The sequence below is a fragment of the Ixodes scapularis genome, unplaced genomic scaffold (assembly GCF_016920785.2).
Source record: "Ixodes scapularis isolate PalLabHiFi unplaced genomic scaffold, ASM1692078v2 PGA_scaffold0__279_contigs__length_252992795, whole genome shotgun sequence".
Lineage (NCBI taxonomy): Eukaryota > Metazoa > Arthropoda > Arachnida > Ixodida > Ixodidae > Ixodes > Ixodes scapularis.
In genome coordinates this window covers 101,177,073-101,196,430 of record NW_024609835.1, presented here as the reverse complement: position 1 = coordinate 101,196,430, position 19,358 = coordinate 101,177,073, and positions in this window count along the sequence as shown.

Genomic DNA, 19,358 nt, shown 5'->3' with positions numbered 1-19,358 from the left:
TCCAGAGACGGACCAATCACTTCAAATTCCACCACTCACACGTGGTACACTGTTAATCCAATGGTCGGCGAGCTGTCATCTTGGCGCTCCAACTGCCAAACCTAAATTCCTTGTAGAGTTGTTCTCTGCAATTTTCCCAGTCTGACTGGCGCCAACCGCTAAGTTATTGCATCGGGCAAAAAGCGACAATTTTACACTAAGCGGCAAAACCCTCTATATACAGGCACATTCGGGTAAAAGTCGCAAGAGTCTCCGCAAACGTGTTCTCCCCGCACCGCCTCTCAAAACCCGAGACGTTTCTTAACGACTGGGGTCCGACTCTTCTGAACCGAGCTCCGCGGCTGCTCGAAGCCACCCGCGCGTGGGGGCGGAAGACGCCCAAAAATGCAGACACAAACATAGACAGATAAAAAAACACTGCCGACGCAACTGTAGAAAGATAGACTTTTCTAAAACAAATCTTACTTATTTCTAACAAAAATCCTTCGTTACTTAACAGAGGACTTATATTTTCTATGTTTGTGTGGTGCTACTTTTTTCCACGTGTGCAAATAAACATTTAAGAAAACGGAGAACTGACTTGGTCAAACTGTTTCTATCTCAGGAGTATCCCAGGTTTCCCAATTAGCCATGTATGTGTCATCTATTATTAACACAGACCCCTTTATAATGACGCACTTTGGGAGACAAACTGGGTAAATACATGCATTTTTGTCTCATTAATATCAATAACTCACATTATGGACACTTTGTTTTGGGGATGGAGGTGTGCATTAACCAGATATCGCTGTATATATCACGACTTGGAGTAAACAAACGTCACAAGATACCACCAATTCATTATTTTCACGTCTCCAACTTGGGACTTCAGAGCTTTGGGCTAGAATGTAATCGAAAGTAGCTGGGAAAAAATGTCACCTTGCTTCCAATAGACATTGCAGTTCAACACACCTTTTCTGGCCACAAATCTGCAGTCGACTGCAGCTTTCATGACCTTTTAAGTTATAGGGAATGCAAAAAAAAAAAGAAACTTAAAATACACCTCGGGTATCAGGCAGCACGGGACATTTGTTTGGTTGTGGAAAACATTACAGGAATGCTCTCGCGTTCTGTAGTGTTTTGGATTTGATTCTCGTGTCACAAAATTTGCAGTCAATTTCATCACATTTGCTGTAGGAAAATGAATGTATCTCGTACAAGCACAATGCAGATTGCTATAGGGTAATTTATTAATCGGTGTTTTGGAACCTCGGTTGTCTGTTTGCACCAGTCAATGCCAAGGAGGCAATGCTTGCAATCACAACAATTTATTGAACATCACGATCATTTCGCAAGCAACCCACATTCATTATGCATGTAAAAAAAACAACCAAAAATAAAATCTAGGTTAAACAGCAAACCCACGAAACCCAGTTAAAAGAGAGGGCGGGAGCCAGATGCAAAGCGGGACTTTGCGACGATTTGAAGATGCGCTCGCATGGTGCAGAAGCCTAGAGGCACAAAAATTGTTCAAAACTCCCAGTGCTTTGTACTTTACATTTGTATTTACATGTGTTATGTAGTTTGTATGCGTACTTACTTTTGCTCTGTGCCGCCAAGATGAAGGAATATCCAGCTCGTTTTGTTTGGGGATTCAAAACTTTAAGTGAGACATCTGCCGAAATGATGTGCAAGACTTGAGAACATCGCCACCAGACGTGTCATGTCCGAAAGGATCAAGTGTCGTGCCACTCGAGCGCACACGCACACTATACAAGACGTTTCCAGTGCCAAGTAGGAACAAAACTTCTCGGGCATGCGACACAGAGACATGGGACTCCGTCAACACCGGTACCTCAGTCGGAAACTAAACCAAACAATATGGCTACCACCCTACTGTCCCTGCGACAGCTGCAATGACGGGGGGTGTCAAAATAATTTTTGAGATACGTTGGCGGTGGACGTCTAAATAGTAAATACCTTATATTATTTCATCTGCAATAAATACACTAAAACTATTACATAAACTAAACAACGAGCAAAATAACAAATCAATATATTATATGCAAAAGTAAAGAAGATATAATGTATCACAAGTGGGCATATTAATATATTCCTGTCATGACATGCAATAAAAAAATTTAAAATTTAATGTTTTGCAAATTGCGCAGGTCAAAACAGAACGCATAACAACACATTGCGTCAATGCAACATTACAATCAATATATAAAATAAACGAGTAAAATAAAACATCTGTGAATTTTAGGATATACAACATTCAAGGTACACAATATTACTATATGAAAAATGTACACAGTGTCTTACTATTTTCTTTTTTTGTTGTTGTTTCAGTGTTTGCTCAAGGGCAGGAACTACTTGGTATTAATGTTGCTCACTTATAAACGCCCGTTCAAACAATTGCAACCAACTACGACCGACTGAGACAAGACCGGTTTTTAAGCCTCTTGCGACGGTTTACAAACGAATACACTGCTGCGGAGCCTGTCGGAAGCCGTCGCAGCTAGAAGCTTAAAAACCGGTCTCGTCTCAATCGGTCGTAGTCAAATGCAAATGTGTGAACGGGCCTTTATCGGTTGTAGGCGCTTTTGGGGGAGGGGCCTAGGATCGCCCACTCAACAGAGTGCACTTGCCGCTGAAAGTAGAAAGTAGCCGCCCCTTCTGCCGGCATGCTACTTCCGTATTCCCCAGACACAGTTACCTAGTTTGCTGAACCCTTGTCGGTTCCGACGACGCTTGCTGTTAGCTCGAACCTGACTTTAGAACCAATTTTTCCAGAAGCAAAGAGTTCGAAGCCTAGCTTGCCGACCAAAGTAGACCATTTCAACAAGCTAGGCCTCCATTTTCAACATACTTCGCTCCACTGCCTTTTTTAAAATTATGTTATAATCTCGAACTCGAGCAAACGCCAAGCCTCGTCAGGACCGACACGGGTTCAGCAAGGTAGGCAACCACGTCGGGAGAAAAAAAACAGCATGCCAGGAGCAGGTGTGAACGCTTCCTACTCTAAGCGTCAACTGCTGTTCTGTTGAGTGGGCCCTTCCAAGCCCACTCCCAGTAATAGCTGCACCTGATAACAAACCAGCCATATCAACATCATGTTTTGTGAGATCAAAGCTTATTACTGATTTTCTTTATAACTAAGCGTTTCCATCTTTAGCTCATACGCCATCTTGTGCATGTTAAATTTAAACCGACTTTGATAGCTAAGGGGCAAGCTCTCAACCTCGCTGACCATAAAGGCCACAAATGCACTATTAGGTTTGCTTATATCGAGGTGAGGCCTTGTGCACACCCTGCCCATCTGACGCACAGATTCTTCAATGACTTTCGTCAGAGCCGCCTCCTCTTGAGCCCTGCCCTGCGGAGAGGTGCCCTAGTGTGTTCTCTTCCTGGGGCGCAGTGGCACTGACTGTGGGGTTTGTAGCTGCCGCTCAACCAGGGCTGGCCTTGGCGGCGACAGCAGGGTGGGGTGAGATCCTGAAGGTGCGCACTGCGGTGGCACCAGCTGAGATGAGCTGGGTACCTGATTGCTCTGCTCGAGCTGAAGGAGCAGCTGGCAGGTGGGGGACAGCTGCAGGTCATCCTGCAACGAGTCCCAGGACGAGCGCAGGCTTGTTCCACAACCACAGTTGGCAGCAACAAAAATAGAGTTGCATTAAAACTTACATTGAAACAGCCACTTCAAGAATATATTTTGAAATTTCGGTTTTCATTAGTTGAGCGTCCTCGTAGGCTTTCTGTAGAGGTGTGCGGAAACTTACATTGAAACAGCCACTCCAACGATATATTTTGAAATTTCGGTTTTCATTAGTTGAGCGTCCTCATATTGTTTCTGTACACGTGTGTGGGTATCAAATTCTTGACTGCAAGCAATGTTGGAAATTTAACTGCAAATCAAATTAAGATATATTACATTTTATGCAAATTGAGCCGAAATAGCTTAATAAAACATAGCTGGAATCCTTTGATACAAAGCATACTTATCAAAATGACTGAAATATTATCTGTTAAACATTTCACTGACTGCATAAAAAAGGAAGGTCAGAAAAAACAAGTTAGGTGTAACATAGAAAGCGAGGCAATGACTAGCTGATTTATTTGAATATTGCTGAAGGTTTTGTTTCTTGTAACTGCCCTTTAAAATTGGGGGTTCAACTATAATAATAACTGGTAAAGGCTGACCTGCAAAAGCGTGCAAAAATGTTAAAACCATCAAGCCAACCGAGACTCTCCGACACATGAGCCATTTATCCTAGCACATCGGTGCAAAGCAATGACGACTGATGGATGTGTGCCAGTGAAACGCAGTTAAGCTTCTCTGTTTTGCTCTGGTGTGAAGTGGAGAAGCTTGACTCCATCTACCAATTCCGGCAGATGGATGTGTGTAAATGAGTTAGTTTAGGGGTTTACGAAAAGTTTTGTTGCTGCTTTCGTGTGTTTTTCAGAGTATTTCTGCCTACTTTTCAGGTACAACAGGCCCGTGCACTTTAAAAGGGGGGAGGGGGTTGTCTGCATCAGGTCTACAGTGACTGGAGTGCATTCTCGACTCGTGCGTGAAGTGTCTACACCACTCACGCATTGAAGGTGGTTCCAATGTTGGAGGAAATAAATCGCATCATAAGAGCTGGTGCGTCATGCTGGCAGGACACTGCGATCCTGACGGTCTGTTGTAGAAGTGTTCTGGTACAAGAGACGAGCTTAATGTAAGCGCCACTGCCATCACAGCATCCCAACTTGTTGCTGTAGATGCCTCCATGCACTGTGAAACTGAGAGTGAGCTACAGAAACAGCATGACACTTTTATGACGTCATCAGGCGAAAATTGATGGACCGCATTGGAAGATGCAGTAAACAGACTTCTCAGAAACACTCTCCAGGTACTACAGTCACGTCTATTAAATGCCATGGAGGTGTCTGTGCCGGGATGAGTAGTAGCTCGGTAACTTCCATACGCGCAAATATTGGTTGAAGGCTCAGCTTTGTCTGGTGTAGACGAGACGGGCTCGTCACGGAAAGCATTTCGTGCTGGATGCCATTCTCAAAGATTACATACTTAGTCCTCTCAGCTGACAGACTGAGTCTGACACCTTTAAGATGTCATTTTATAGCTAGTCAACGGGGAGTATTCCTGTGGCCCACATCCCATTGAGCCAGGCAAGGATCGTCTCTAGCCCCCTGTTGGGTTTTGCATAGAATGCTTGCGTTGATGCTGTCCAGACAGGGTGCACTCAATTAATTTTTATATGACCTGTTCATCTGTATGGTGTTCATGACTGGACGTGAGGCGTCGCAGACCTAAGGACTTCGGACATGCTTGACGGTCTAAGACCTTTTTATCTCAGTCCTGGAATTTTATTCTATTCATGTCGCTTCCAAGCAAAGCAGCATATGGTCACCAATGACAGGCGGAGAGACGGTTACTGCAGTAGCAAACTAAACGTTTAATAAGGGCGAACTTGTGCCCAAATCAAGTAATACAAAGATGTTGAAGCTCGGCGGTGTAACACGATCGAGTGCAAGAGCGAGACTGCCTCCGAACCATTATGCGGAGCACCTTTCGTACCCGCGTGGGTTTCTGAAACCTTCGGCGTGGAACGTTGGGCGTGTAGAACATTGTTATCTCGATAAGACGACAAGGTTCTCGATCTTACAAGAACGCTAAATTGAAAAAATAAATAAAAGGAGCGTCCGCTTCCAGGAATCGAACCTGGGGCCTCTGTACAAAAGCCAAGCACGGTAATCATTCAACCACGCACGCGCTCACTCGACGACGCACGTGGCATTACTCGTCCCTTATCAAAAGCGCATCGTTTCCGGCGGTCTGTATGGCTTCGAAAACAGTTCGAAGTCGTCTCAAACGCTCGTTGAAGTCGCTTGAAAACACTACGACGTCGTCAAGGTAGACGAGACAGCTCTGCCATTTCAATCCTGCCAGTACGCTGTCCATGACACGCTGGAAAGTTGCTATTGGCGTGCACAGTCCAGAGGGCATCACCTTGAACTTGTGCAGTCCATCCGGCGTGACGAAGACTGTCATCTCTCGGTCCCGTTTGTCGACTTCGGTCTGCCAGTAGCCGCTCTTCAGGTCCATCGATGAAAAGTATCAAGAGTGGCGCAGCCGTTCTAGAGTGTCGTCTATGGGGGGAGTGGGTAGACGTCTTTTTTCGTCACCACGTTCGGCTGCCGGTAGTCCACGCAAAACCTAAGCGTTCCGTCCTCCTTAACCAGTACGACAGGAGATGCCCTCGGACTGCTTGAAGATTGGATTATATCGTTGTTCAGCATTTATTTAAAATGCTCCTGGATGACCTCCATTTCTTTTACGGAGTCTCTGTGCAGCGACTGATGCACAGGGAGCGCGTCGTCCTTGGTAACAACGCGGTGCGTCACAACGTCGGTTTGGCACACCTTCGACGACGTCGCGAAGCATTTGCTGTGAGGACGTTAATCAGCTGCCGTTGTTTTAGGCCTGGAAGCTTGGGGTCAATGTCGAGCTGCGCTATGAATGTACTGTTCTGCTGACGTGGCGAGGATTCTTCAGTAATCACGGCGATTTCGGCAGAGTTCTGGAGTTCCTCGAAGTACCCACAGCGGCACCTTTCGTGAGCTGTTGCATTTCTTGTTGGAAGTTCGTCACGAGGACGACAGTGCGTCTATTTTGAAGTCTGGTTACCCGTCGCGACTTCTATTCCCCTTCCCAGGAGCAATGGAACGTTGCCCTCCAAAGCAGCTTCGCCACAGGTAGCTGCATCGGTCACGACGGGTGCAACAACACTTGATCATGGCGGCAGGTTCATGTGGTCGACAGCAACTCGAACGGTGACTGACGTTGTTTAGGGTTCTTCCGGAGGTAGAACCGATGTCCGCAGCATACATCTGTTCTCTCCAAGGTCAATGATGGCGCCATATTCACACAAAGTGTATGCCGAGAATGTTGTCTTTGACACAGTCTTTTTAGAACGACGTATTTCACAGGGCACGTCTCGCCGTGAATCTCGACTCGGGAAGTGCACCTTTTGGACGGGCGTAATAGGGTGTCCTCCGGCGGTCCGAATTGTGGTCCACCCCAGGGCGTCGTAACTATTCGCAGGCTGCGAGAAAACCCCCCGCTCAAGACTGAGCAGTCTGCTCCTGTGTCCACGAGGGCCAATGCGTCTTAGGCTTTGCTAACAACTTTTACGTTGTTGGGCACCGTCGCAGGAACGTCGTTACGATGCGGGGTGTCCGGAGAATGTGAGCGCTCTGACGTTTTGGAAGCCTTTAATTCGGTCGTCTGCGGCAATGCCACCTCCAGTCGTTGCCGCACTTAGTTTTCCCGGCGACCCAGGGGGTACAAGCTTTCTCGGCGGGACCAGCAAAGGGGCGATGCCGGACGTCGTGGAGATGGTCAGCGGGATCCATCCCCACGACGTATGGGTCTATGTTGTTTATGAATGGGCATGTCGATGTAGGACATGCTTCACAGTCTAAGATCCTTATATCTCAGTCCTGAAAAATGTTATACTCTTGACGTCGCTTCCAAGCAAAGCAGCATATGCCATTACTTGAATGACTCTTGACGGTGCTCACGACCTTCGCGCTCCCTAATGCCTTTGCATTGCTTCACTCGTCCTAGATTACTAATGGTGCACCAGCTAATCAAGAACGCATTGCTGAAAGACTAAAAAATAAGCTAATTATTAATGCAATGAATGCATAAAACATAATATCCTACTCCTTCTGCATTTGATTCTTGCCTCAAATAAAATAGACCTTTTGGCAACAGGTATTGCTTTGTTTGTGTCTTTAGCACACAATCTTGCCCAGAGCAACTAGCATGCACTCGCTGAACTGTCCTTTTTCCCTAACAACGAGTTTTTTTTGTTTGTTTTTTTTGTACACAGTGAATACCAATGGCATCCATGCGCATACCGTATCTGCACTTTTGTGTAGGTGGCAGTTAGAAATGCTGAACTTTTGATCTGAGAATATTGGAACACCACACACTTGCCTGTTGGCAAGTACAAAAATTACAATAGAGATCTTGTGACTTACACAGGTGTCCGTGCCGGGGATCTCCTTGTCCGTGGCCTCAAGACACCCATCTGGGTCTGGAATAGGAGAGTAAGCTCTCATGAGGAGCTCTGAAAATGAAAAGGTTTTGCTTAAAAATTAAGCATTCAAAAAGTTTCATCAGTGTGATTGCCCAACATGCTCGAGATAAATCAACACACATATGGCTGTGAAAAATAAGGTTTCAACTCATTATATGCTCAAGCTACTGCCCAAAATGTTTTTAGTTATAATCCCAAGTCCCGCCTTTTTTAGTTTTGACAGGCAAGCTCCTCGGCCTAGCAGTCATACATCAACGACAAGATTGTCCCTCTACAACAGTGAAGCATTGCCAATGTATACTCTAGGCTAACCTCCCATAGTGCTGGATCTACAGGCTGCGGTCGTAAGTACACACATGTGGGGTACGCCTTACAAAATTTTAACTACAAACATACATACGAGAAATCGGGCTTGTGAATGCGTTTTTGCCATAAGCTTTATGTCCACTTTTTTTTCAGAGCTCATTTCTGAGGAGGTCAAATCATAAAAATAAAGCAAAATCAGAGGCTGTGTATTTTTTATGTCCTATACCAGCGTGTTTGTCATCAGCATACTGGTTCAGCAGCTCACTCCCAGATGGCGTGCTGATCAAAAATGCTAAAATGCAAGAGCAGAGGCTGGCGATGAGCAAAATAATGGCAACAATTAATACTTTCAACTAATTATATTCACAATGACCACCTGGCACCAAGTTCACCAACCAGTGTGCAGCCGACGAACATCTGGTATGCAACATAGGAAATGCACGGCTGCCTTTTTTGCTCCATTTTTAATATTTTACCACGTCCAAGTTGAGCTCTAAAAAATGGACATAAAGCATCTCGCAAAACTATGTTCGTGTGCCCAGTTTTAAGATGTATGTTTGTAATTTCAATTTTGCAAGGCGTGCCAAATCTGTTACTCTTTACTGGCGCACCCTGTATGTACAACCACCTTGTTTTTCCGTAACTTTAGTTTGATTACTAAGCACTCTAGATTTTAGCATGGGGCCTACAAAAAGCAGAATGTTGTCTGAAAGGAAACTTGCCTCTATGTCTCTCTGGCGACAATCCCTCACTTGTTTCGGGCGCCGCCACTCGATTTTTCTGTCCCAGGGCCATTCGTGTTTTTTTTTAACTGAAAGGAAGTATGAGCATGTTACACTCGAAAAAGAAATAAAATATTATTTATAGTCTAATGATATAATATGCATAGTACACTCTGGGGTGGATCTGGTGCTTGAGGAAGCTCAGTGAGTTCCATAGCGTCCAGCTTGGCTGCCGGATGTTGTCCCGGCCAGCCCCACTTCGGCCTGTGCAGTTCCTGGCCTCACGACCATACCCGGCTCTTATGGCCTGCCATGCACGTTTGCATTCGCTTGCACTGCAATCTGCAGTCAAAAAAACAAATATTTACAAATCAAGGCATTTACCTTTTGAAGAAACGTTCTAGCCCATAACGAAAGGAAAGAAGACTTGTCTTAGTTCGAGTCCCCATGGAACAAGTCATAAAGGTCTTACTAATTTTCTTCCAATATAATAATAATAATAATAATAATAATAATAATAAATATTTTATTGCCCCTTTTCAACACAGTACGTAGACCGGCCCGCAAAAGCATGGGTATGCTTGTCGGCGGGACCTGGCGTCCAACAGGTTGCTTACATAGTTATAACAAAGCATGCATTTTTTGCATGCAACTAAACAAACCCGAACAAAGAGAACTATACCCGACAAGAGAACAAGGGAAAAACGTGGTCCATTTCAGTCACCTATCGTCTGGCAGCACCATTCTCTCAGATCTTGTTTTAGTCTTTTTAGGGAATCCAGCTTATGAAGCTCTTCTGGTAACTTATTAAAATAAAAAGGAACATAGTATGACCTTGCATTCTTTCCATATTTAGTATAAATTCTAGGAAGAATGAACTTTTATGTTCGCCTCAAAATTCGTTCTTTTGTTAAAGGAATTTTAAAATCACTCCTGAAGTTATGTTTCACCAAAATTTCATAACAGTGCAACCTCTCAGTAGTTAAAACTTCCGCTGCATTCAATTTCTTATTTTTCTCTACTTCTTCGTACATTGTGATATTACAAGCAATTTTATAGAGGATATTATCGATTTTTGATTTTTTATAGTTGGAACACATTCCGTATAGCGAGATTCCATAACGTAGGATAGACTCACCCAGTGCGTTATATACCCTCCTTTTCAGAGAAACGTTCGAAACACTATGCAACCTGTACAAATAGGCTGATACGGTTCTCATTTTTTATGATATATTCTACATGATCATTCCATAAAAGATTTACATCCAGATGAATCCATAAATATTTGGTTGTTAGAACATAATCTAAAGGTACGCAGCTACAGGTTTTGCAACTATCTGGATGAAGAAACAGTGGAGTTGACAAGTTAACATGTTTGTACGGACTATGAAAGCCCATCAACTTAGTTTTACTAGAATTGACAAAAATATGATTGTTAGAAAACCATGTCATTAATAATTCGATATCTTTCTGAAAAGTTGAAAGTGCGCTTGTTTCATCGCTATGTTCTAGTACCAGGGCTGTATCATCTGCATATTGATACACTCGAGATGCAAGAGATAGTGCTCCAATTTAATTTACGTAAATATTAAACAGTAAAGGTCCTATTGTTGATCTTTGTGGTACTCCCGATTTAATTCGGATTACATTACTTCTACCGTCTCTTATTTTAACCAGTTGATATCTATCTGTAATGTAATCCTGCAAAAATGTATGGAAAGGCCCCCTAAAACCCATATTTTTTAGCTTTAATAAAAGTTTTCATGATCGATTGTTTCAAAAGCTTTTGTCAAATCGAGAAAAAGGGCTAGTTCAAAATGATTCTTGTCTAGACTGCAACTGACATAATCTGTAAAATCTTGCAGCAAAAGTTCAGTGCTCTTATTCTTACCAAAACCATACTGGGATGAGCGTATTAAATCATACTTTTCACAATATGCAGTCATTATATTGAATATCCATTTTTCCATAATCTGTGCAATAACTGGTAATATAGAAGTAGGCCTGTAATTTGAAACGTCCTTTCTGTCGCCATTTTTGTATAACGGCCTAACTATAGCGGTTTTTAACTCTACCGGGACATGCCCCGTTAAAAAACTGTCGTTTATTATTTTTAATAAAACTACTTTTAGCTTACAAAAATTATGTTGAATATCCCTTAGCGTATTTTATCAATTCCCGCAGGTTTTGTCAGTGACATATTTTTTATTACATCTTCAAGGTCTATTTCTGTCATCTGTGGTAAGTATGCAGAGTGCAAACTACCGTCGTACTCCTCTCGTCCTCCCCTTTGATATTTTATCCTCTTTCTAAGATCAGTGACCCTTTGAGTAAAAGTTTCGTTAAATAAATTACACAATGAGACAATGTCGTTACCTCCAAAAGCCTTTTCAAATGTTTCATCAATTGTTCGCTTCCTTTTTGAGCCGGTGATGAGGTTGATCAAGTCCCACGTCTTCTTTAGGTTTCCCTGGCACTTCTGAAATCTGTTAGTGTAATAAAACTTTTTCGCTAGTCTTATTTTCGCGGTTACCTTATTGCGTAACTTTCGAAATTCTGCTCTTATTTGAGTATTGTCTGGGTTTCCCTTACATATATTCCATAACCTATCTTTTTCATGACATAACGTCATGATTTCATCATTTGTTCATACATTATCTGGTTTTCTTTGTTTCAGTTTCACTGTTTTCCAACACTGCTGATAAATGGACCCCATCTCGTCACTGAACCTTTGATAAGCAGTAATATGGTCGTATTCCAATAGTGACCCCCAATTATATGCACTTATCATTTTGTCTATTCTGCTATTGTCTAGAATGCGTTTATAGACCGTCTGTTCTTTTCCACTAGAATTTACTCCCAATATAGTCAGCGCTACCAAATAGTGGTCGGCAACTTTTTGCTTAATCACCCCTGAAATTAACTTGAGATCGCTGCCTCTAACAATATGATCAATACAGGAACGCGTAAGGTGCGTTCCTAAACATTCTTCCCTAGTGTAATCATTAATTACATGTTCTAACCCGTAGCCTGCAAGTAGATTCAGGTAGTCAGACACACCGAACCTGGCTGCATTCATAATATCTATGTTCAAGTCGCCAGCAATAATTCAATATTTGTTGTTGCTGAATTTATTGAGTAGCTCGTTGAATTCATCGAGAAAAGAATGTATATTCGTACCAGGTGGCCTATATATCGCACAGATAACAAAGGATACCTGTTGATTCGACGCATACACCACCAAACCTTCCGCGTGTATTCAAGATAACTTTATCTGCTCAGTCATCCAGTTGTTCTTTATAAAAACTAATACGCCACCACCCCGTCTTCCCTCTCTGCACACGGAAAACGAGTAATATCCAACCAGATTAAAACAACTGACCATCGTTGCATCTATATTGATTTCTGTCAAAATGAGTATGCCAAGACGCGTCAATCTTACTTAAGTAGACATTTAATTGGTCCCAATGTTTATGTAGAGATCTTACATTTATGTGTAATAAGTTAAGATTCATTCTACCGCCTTCCAAATCTGTCAACACACTCTGGGCGTTGATATCCCAGTCTTGAAATGATGGGAACGATGTAGCCATAATTAACGTAGTTTAGATAAGTCTTGTTTCTTTTCCACGCGGATCGCAGCCGCTTCTTCTTTTTCCCGGACTAGAATTTTCCCGTTAGTAATCCACACAAATTTGTAGCCCTTCTCTTTTGCGCACGACTTCGTTTTCCATAGTAGTTGTCGAAGTAACTTTGTTAAATTTTCATTAATAAATATCCATTCCTTTGCCAGAGCCCTTCTCTTGGAGATCCAGAGGTCCCTTACCGCTCTTTCTTTGAAGCGAACAATGATGGGCGGGATTTTCCCTTTCTTCGGACTTAATCTGTGTACCGCTTCTATACTGTCGTATGACGGAGCAGGTAGCTGCAGTTTAGCAGAAGGTTGTTGGATAGTTTCCATTAGGTTCTCGTTATCTTTTTTGGGGACCCCGTGAATTTCAAGGTTTTTCCTCCTTGAGTACTGCTCTGCCGCATCAACTGCGGTCTTCAGCTCCTGAATCTCCAAGCCTTTCTTATACATCGTCCTTTCCAGCTCATTTGTCTTACTTTTCAGCTCCTTTAGCTCTTTTTCTTGGACATTCACCTTTTCCAGAATTTCATAATACTCTTTCCCCATCACTTCTAAGGAGTGTTCTATGCCTTCCACGGTTTTCTCTTGACTGGTAAGCTTCACAATTACCGCATCATGTTTGTCAGATTGCTCATCGATGGACTTTTCGATTTTCTTAATACGGGTTAAAACTTTCGTTAGTTTTGTGCTCATGGCAAGGATGTGCTTCATTAAATCTGAAGCATTCGGTTCTTCCGAAGTTGCGCCCACGACGCTGAATTGACTAGCTTCCTGGGAGTCCTTAGCCGCCTGCGTCGTCTGCCTAGCCTCGTGAATCTTACAGGTTGCACACTGCCAAACACCCAAATCCTCTCTCGTCAAGGTTTTAAGCACAGTCTTAGTCACCCCGGCACACTTACCCACATGATAGCTATTATTACATTCTACACACTTTAGACGTTGGCTATCTGCCGGAATTGACTTCAAGCAGCTCAAACAAGCAGTGTTCAAGCAGCTCAAACACTCAACAGGCATCTAGGAAAGGGGAGCAGTCCAGCGAGGCGGCAAACGAAAGAAAGCAAGATTGATAAGAAAAGATCCTTACCTAGAAAATGCAGACGAGAAAACAGTGTTACGTCTTGGCACACACCCCGCTGGACTGCGCCCCGCCGTAGACTGCTGCTTGGTTTTGTTGACCGCAAGGGGGAGGTACCGTAGCCAACAACGTCACTTGAACCAATCGTGATTCATGCGACTATCAACGTCCGACAGTGCAAGTATGGTTTCACTGTCCGGTAATTCGGCGACTTTTTTCTTTGGGCAGTTGATGTTCTGCGATGACTCAGGCACTCCGACGTACTGCGCTCATCCTCCACCACCGCTTGGTTCGTTGACTGTTGGCGATAGTCCCACTTCTGTTTCCTTGGCACGAAGATAGGCTTTTGCCGGGAGCGCGTACCAGGTGCTAGAAAATGCAGACGAGAAAACAGTGTTACGTCTTGCCACACACCCCGCTGGACTGCGGGTTGTGTGGCATGATTTCACTGAGTCGGTTATTCATTTTCCATATTTTTGTGGGGGAGGTTTGGCTGTTCCTTGATAATTTGGGGACCGCCTAAATTTTTTATCATGCACTAAGTCTGGCTCAGAGGCAATAAATCATGTTTAGAATGTACTCAGTGTTCAACATTTGTAAGCTGGCTCAGGTGCTTTAAATAGGCTGACCCAAGTCAGCAGGCTCGATCTAAAATTAACCGTAAAAATCGACGCCTGCACCTAGTAATCTAAACTCTTCGTCAAAAGTGTATTTCACAGATCGTTTTTTCTTGTCGAATTAGAAAGCGTAGCCATCTTTCTGTGAAAAATAGGGCAAAGAAACTTGCCAGGGTCAACGGCCGGCGGCGACGCAGACCAAGTCGAATAGCGGGCGGGTTTGGCGCTCGTATTGATAGATGGTGCTACGTGCTTAATGAGACTGCTTGCGACCACCATGGTTTATTCTAATGAATGTAATCCTTTGGTAATGTACCTTAGGTTAAAAAATGAATACTTACACTAAAAGCAAAACATAAAGAAAAAAAAAAAGAAACATTTGCATAACGAAGGTGCTTTTGCTGCCAACAGATTTCGTCTGCGTGTCGTCTGCTTTCTTTCGCTGGTCGGGTACATCTTCGGACGCTACTCCAGACGACATCTATCAATATGCGCGCCAAACGCACCCACAACTCGACTTGGTCGTTTGCGTCGCCACCTGTCAAGTTTCTGGGCCGTATTTTTTACAGAAAGATAGCTAAGCTTTCTAATTTTACAAAAAAAAAAACCGACCTGTGAAATACACCTCTGACGAAAAGTTTAGATTGCTACGTGCAGGCCTCGATTTTTACGGTTGGTTCACTTTAGATCGAGCCTGGTGACTTGGGATACCCTATATACTTGCATAAGTCCTTCATAGCCTCTTCAAGGTACCGGGCATTCATTGGGTGCTTCAGCTCGAACAAAACCCACACTTGTGTCCCTAAAAACCAAATGCCCGTCAGTTTTTCATCTATGCAGCTATTCTCTATAGTACACACAACCTATCGTTGCATGCTACAGCATGGCACACATGCACACATTTAACTACAAAAGTTGAGCAGCTTGCTGCAATGGGCAAGTTGCCTTGAAACATACTCCCAATACTATTACGGCTAACCTAGAGTGCACTAAAATTTTTTCCATCTTTTTGCGCGTGATGAAATTCTGATGAGCATGTTGACGTACAGAAAAACTCTGAACAGGCTATTCCACCAGGATAGTGTTTTCTTTATGCTAGCGCGTGTTAAAAACTTATCGGTCAGTGCAGGTGTCAATTCGACAATGGTTCAACAATGATGTGACAATTCACTTGACAACAACACTCAATCACTAGTTCGTAAATTGCTCCAGTTTTAAAGTATGCCCTTACATTGCGTGCGTACGATAGAATTCGGCGATCGACGGTAGGATTCGGCTACATAAAATCTCTGGCTCCGTGCGCCTAGCTGATCTCGCTTTCAATAAGAGCTGTGCCCCTCGAGCAGCGGGAACACCTTTGCCCAGCTTTCGGTTCAGACCGTGAAAGTAAAGAATGGAGGATCGCAGCGATCATCAAAGATTGCGACCATCTGTGTCAACAGTATACGTAGCTGCCCGTGCGCCTCGAATATACGGACATGCGGAGGTGCCCTAGTGTTAATACCCTGTTTTCGTCCGTTTAAGAAACGGTGGACATGAACTAGCTCGCTGATCGCTGGTCAACTATTCATAGTTAAGATCTGGAATACGCTCGCGCGGCGATCCAGCTGCCGTGCTCGCTCTATGCAGCTCGCTCAAACAAACGTTGAGAAATGGATACTTACTTAGGAGGTTGCCGATGGTTTTCCAGGAATTCTCTCGCGTTATCTTGTCACGATAATCGTGTCGGGATGTGTCCCATATCCAAGGAAACTGCTCTACTTTTTTAATAACTGCTACCTCAAAACAATAAATTAAACTCGTCAGCCATCATCGAGGGAACGGGAGTCGGGACAGACGGGATGAAAAAAAAGTAGGAGGAGCCACACTCCTTTTCTTTTTTGTGTCGTCTCCTCATTGGCTCGTCGGAGGGCCGCTTGCAACTCCTTACGACCAGGTACGACCGACTATGCGCAGTAGCTTAGACCTCGGCATCCTCGGTTGCCATGGCAACCAAGTGGTTGTAAGAGGTTTCAAGAGGTTTTAGCGCACTCGGTCGAAGCCGGTCGCAAGAGCCTGAACGGGCCTTTACATTCTCCGAGTCGTTTGGCTCGCCTTTGAAGCGCCCCCTTTGGTCCGCCGAAAAGTATACCAGCGGTGGAACTGCGAAGGAAGTGACGCTGTTGCTAAACATTTTCAAGGACTTCGTTCATGTTACGTTTGCGCCATAAAACCATGTTCTTTTTTTTTTTTTCATAACGCAGCTTTTAGGCCCCCGTTTCCGAGTTGAGCGGCGTCGATGCCGCCGACGGCGTCGGCGTAACCGCGCTAATTCTTGTAGGAAAATTGACGTCACGTGACCTCAACACCAATTCAATTCCCCGCTAAATTTAGTTGGAAATTCAGTTCCTCCGTTAGATTTAGCGGAAAAAATTCAGTCTCTCCGCAAGATTTAGTTGTAAAATTGACGTCATATGACCTCAATTTCACCGCTAAATCTAGCGGAGAAACTGAATTTGTTCACAGGTGACGTGACACCAAGTTATGTGACGTGATTTCCCCCGCCAAATTTTAGCTGGGAAACTGAATTGGAGGGGGAAGGGAGGGGAGGGAAGGAGGAGGAGGAGGAGGAGGAGGAGGGGAAGAGGAGAGGGTACGGAGAAGGTGGATTGGCATACCCTCCCCTCAGCACCCTCCCCTCCTTATCCTGAAGAGCTGCTCTCTAATATCGCATTACAGAGATTTGTAAACGTCTTTCTTTTTAGAGTGCAGCTCTTAGACGCCCATTTTCAGGTTTTGCAGTGTCGCTGTAGGCGTGGAACATTCACGTCACATGACCTCAATGCCAATTCAACTCCTCGCTAAATTTAGCGGTAAATATCGCGGCACATGACTTGGTGTCACGTCACCTATGTACAAATTCAGTTCCTCCGCGAGATCTAGAGGGAAAATTGAAGTCACGTGACCTGAACAGCAATTGAATTCCCCGACAAATTCAGCGGGGAAATTGAGGTCACGTGACCGGAACACCAATTCAGTTTCCCCGCTAAATTTAGCGGGGAAAATGACGTCACATGACTTGGTGTCACGTCAAATATGAACAAATTGAGTTTCTCCGCTAGATTTAGGGGGAAATTGACGTCACGTGACCTCAACAACATTTCAATTCCCCGCTAAATTTAGCGGGGAATTGAATTGCTGTTGAGGTCAAGTGGTTTTAATTTTTGCAGAGGAGGAGGATTGGAGGTTATGCAGAAGGAGGAGGGTAGGGTACGCAGGAGGAGGAGGAGGAGAAGGAGTAGGGGAGGAGAAGGATGGGAGGAGAGGGAAATGAGGGGAGGACGGGGAACAGAAGACTAGGGGAGGAGGATGAGGAGGAAGGGTGGAGGAGAAAGAAATGAGGGGAGGACGAGGAAGAGAGGAGATGGGGAGGAGGGCGGGAAGAGAAGAAGGGGGACATATCCTCACCTTCATACCCTCCCCTTCTTCTCCTCGAGAGCAGCGCTCTAATTTCGCGTTTGAGATTTGCAAACGTCTTTCATGTTTTTTTTTGCCTTCTTTCTTTTAGGCGTGTTGGACGATTCTAGACACACAGAAAAAAAATATTATGGCTCATGAGCAACCAGGATACTCGTGCGTTGGTGACATGCGCGTAATAGGATGTCAGACTATCGCGTTTTGCCTCGCGCATATCCCCTTACGTAAATAATTATTTTATTAAAATACGCACCGACAGATTGCTCAAATTTGTTTCACATAGATCTCCTAAAGCATACCAATAAAATTAATGCTTACCTTGGCGACATATTTGGTACCAACCAGGGTGCACGTTTCAAAGCTAAGCCTGGCGCTGAACTTTGCGCCTTTTTTGGAGGAGGAAACGTGCAAATCTCAAATACGCATTTATTTTTTTCGAACCACTCTTGCAGATAGCTCTCAGTATTTACATATGGAACGTTCATAGGTCACGGCTCCTCTATATGAAGTTTGAACGTACTCCGATTGAATGTCTAGGAGATGTACGGCCCTAACCACATACTCTCCTATTTTGCCTCATGTCTCATTTTACACCACCTTACCCTATTATTCCACATGAAGTATATCGCCACCGCTCAATGCGAATTCATGTAAACGCCATGCCTCTAAGGGTTTTAATGCGCTACCGTCACATCCATATAAATGCCAGCCGTAGACCGCTTCTATTCCGCTCTTCCAAAGGCTGATTGATTGTGGTCGAAGAACCCTATAACCCGTTTTTTTTTCCTACATTAGTTCTCGCGCGAAGAACTAAAATGTTGTTCCGGATGAGCGCTCAGCATGATTTTTGCCGACAATGCAAGTATTTGTTTACAAAAAGCGAACAAGCTCGTACCGAAACCGAAGGTCCAGTGAAGAGGACTCTGACGTTAGAGTCTCTGACAGATATTGGTTGGAAGGAAGCAATGCCACACAGTAGACAAAGCCTGCGCGGCTGAGCCTTCAAACGTATATCTGAAAGATGGCTATACCTGGTAGACCCCACAGGACGGTGTAGGCCCTGAACGAATGTAGACGGCGAAGAAACAATTTTCCCGTTAACAGAGGGGCGTTTAGAAGTCCTGATTTTATTAAAAATCCGTGTGGATAAGTTTGGCCAAATCAATGAAAATAACATCAAACCTGATTATAAGCAAAATGATGCAAATCTCGTACTAAGTAAAACAACTTGTGTTTCATACGAATGTTTGTGCGGAACCCTCCTCAGGATAGTAAAAATACGATGATGGGCAGTTAATAGCTCATGCTCTTCAACGATCAAATATGTTCCAGTGGTTTCAATAGAACACACGTGAGTATAATTAGCTGAAGTAAATTTTGTATCCCCTTCGTTCAAAATAGGAACAATTTGGGTTATTTTCCAATTAATTATTTTTTTTATAACAAATATTAAAAAAA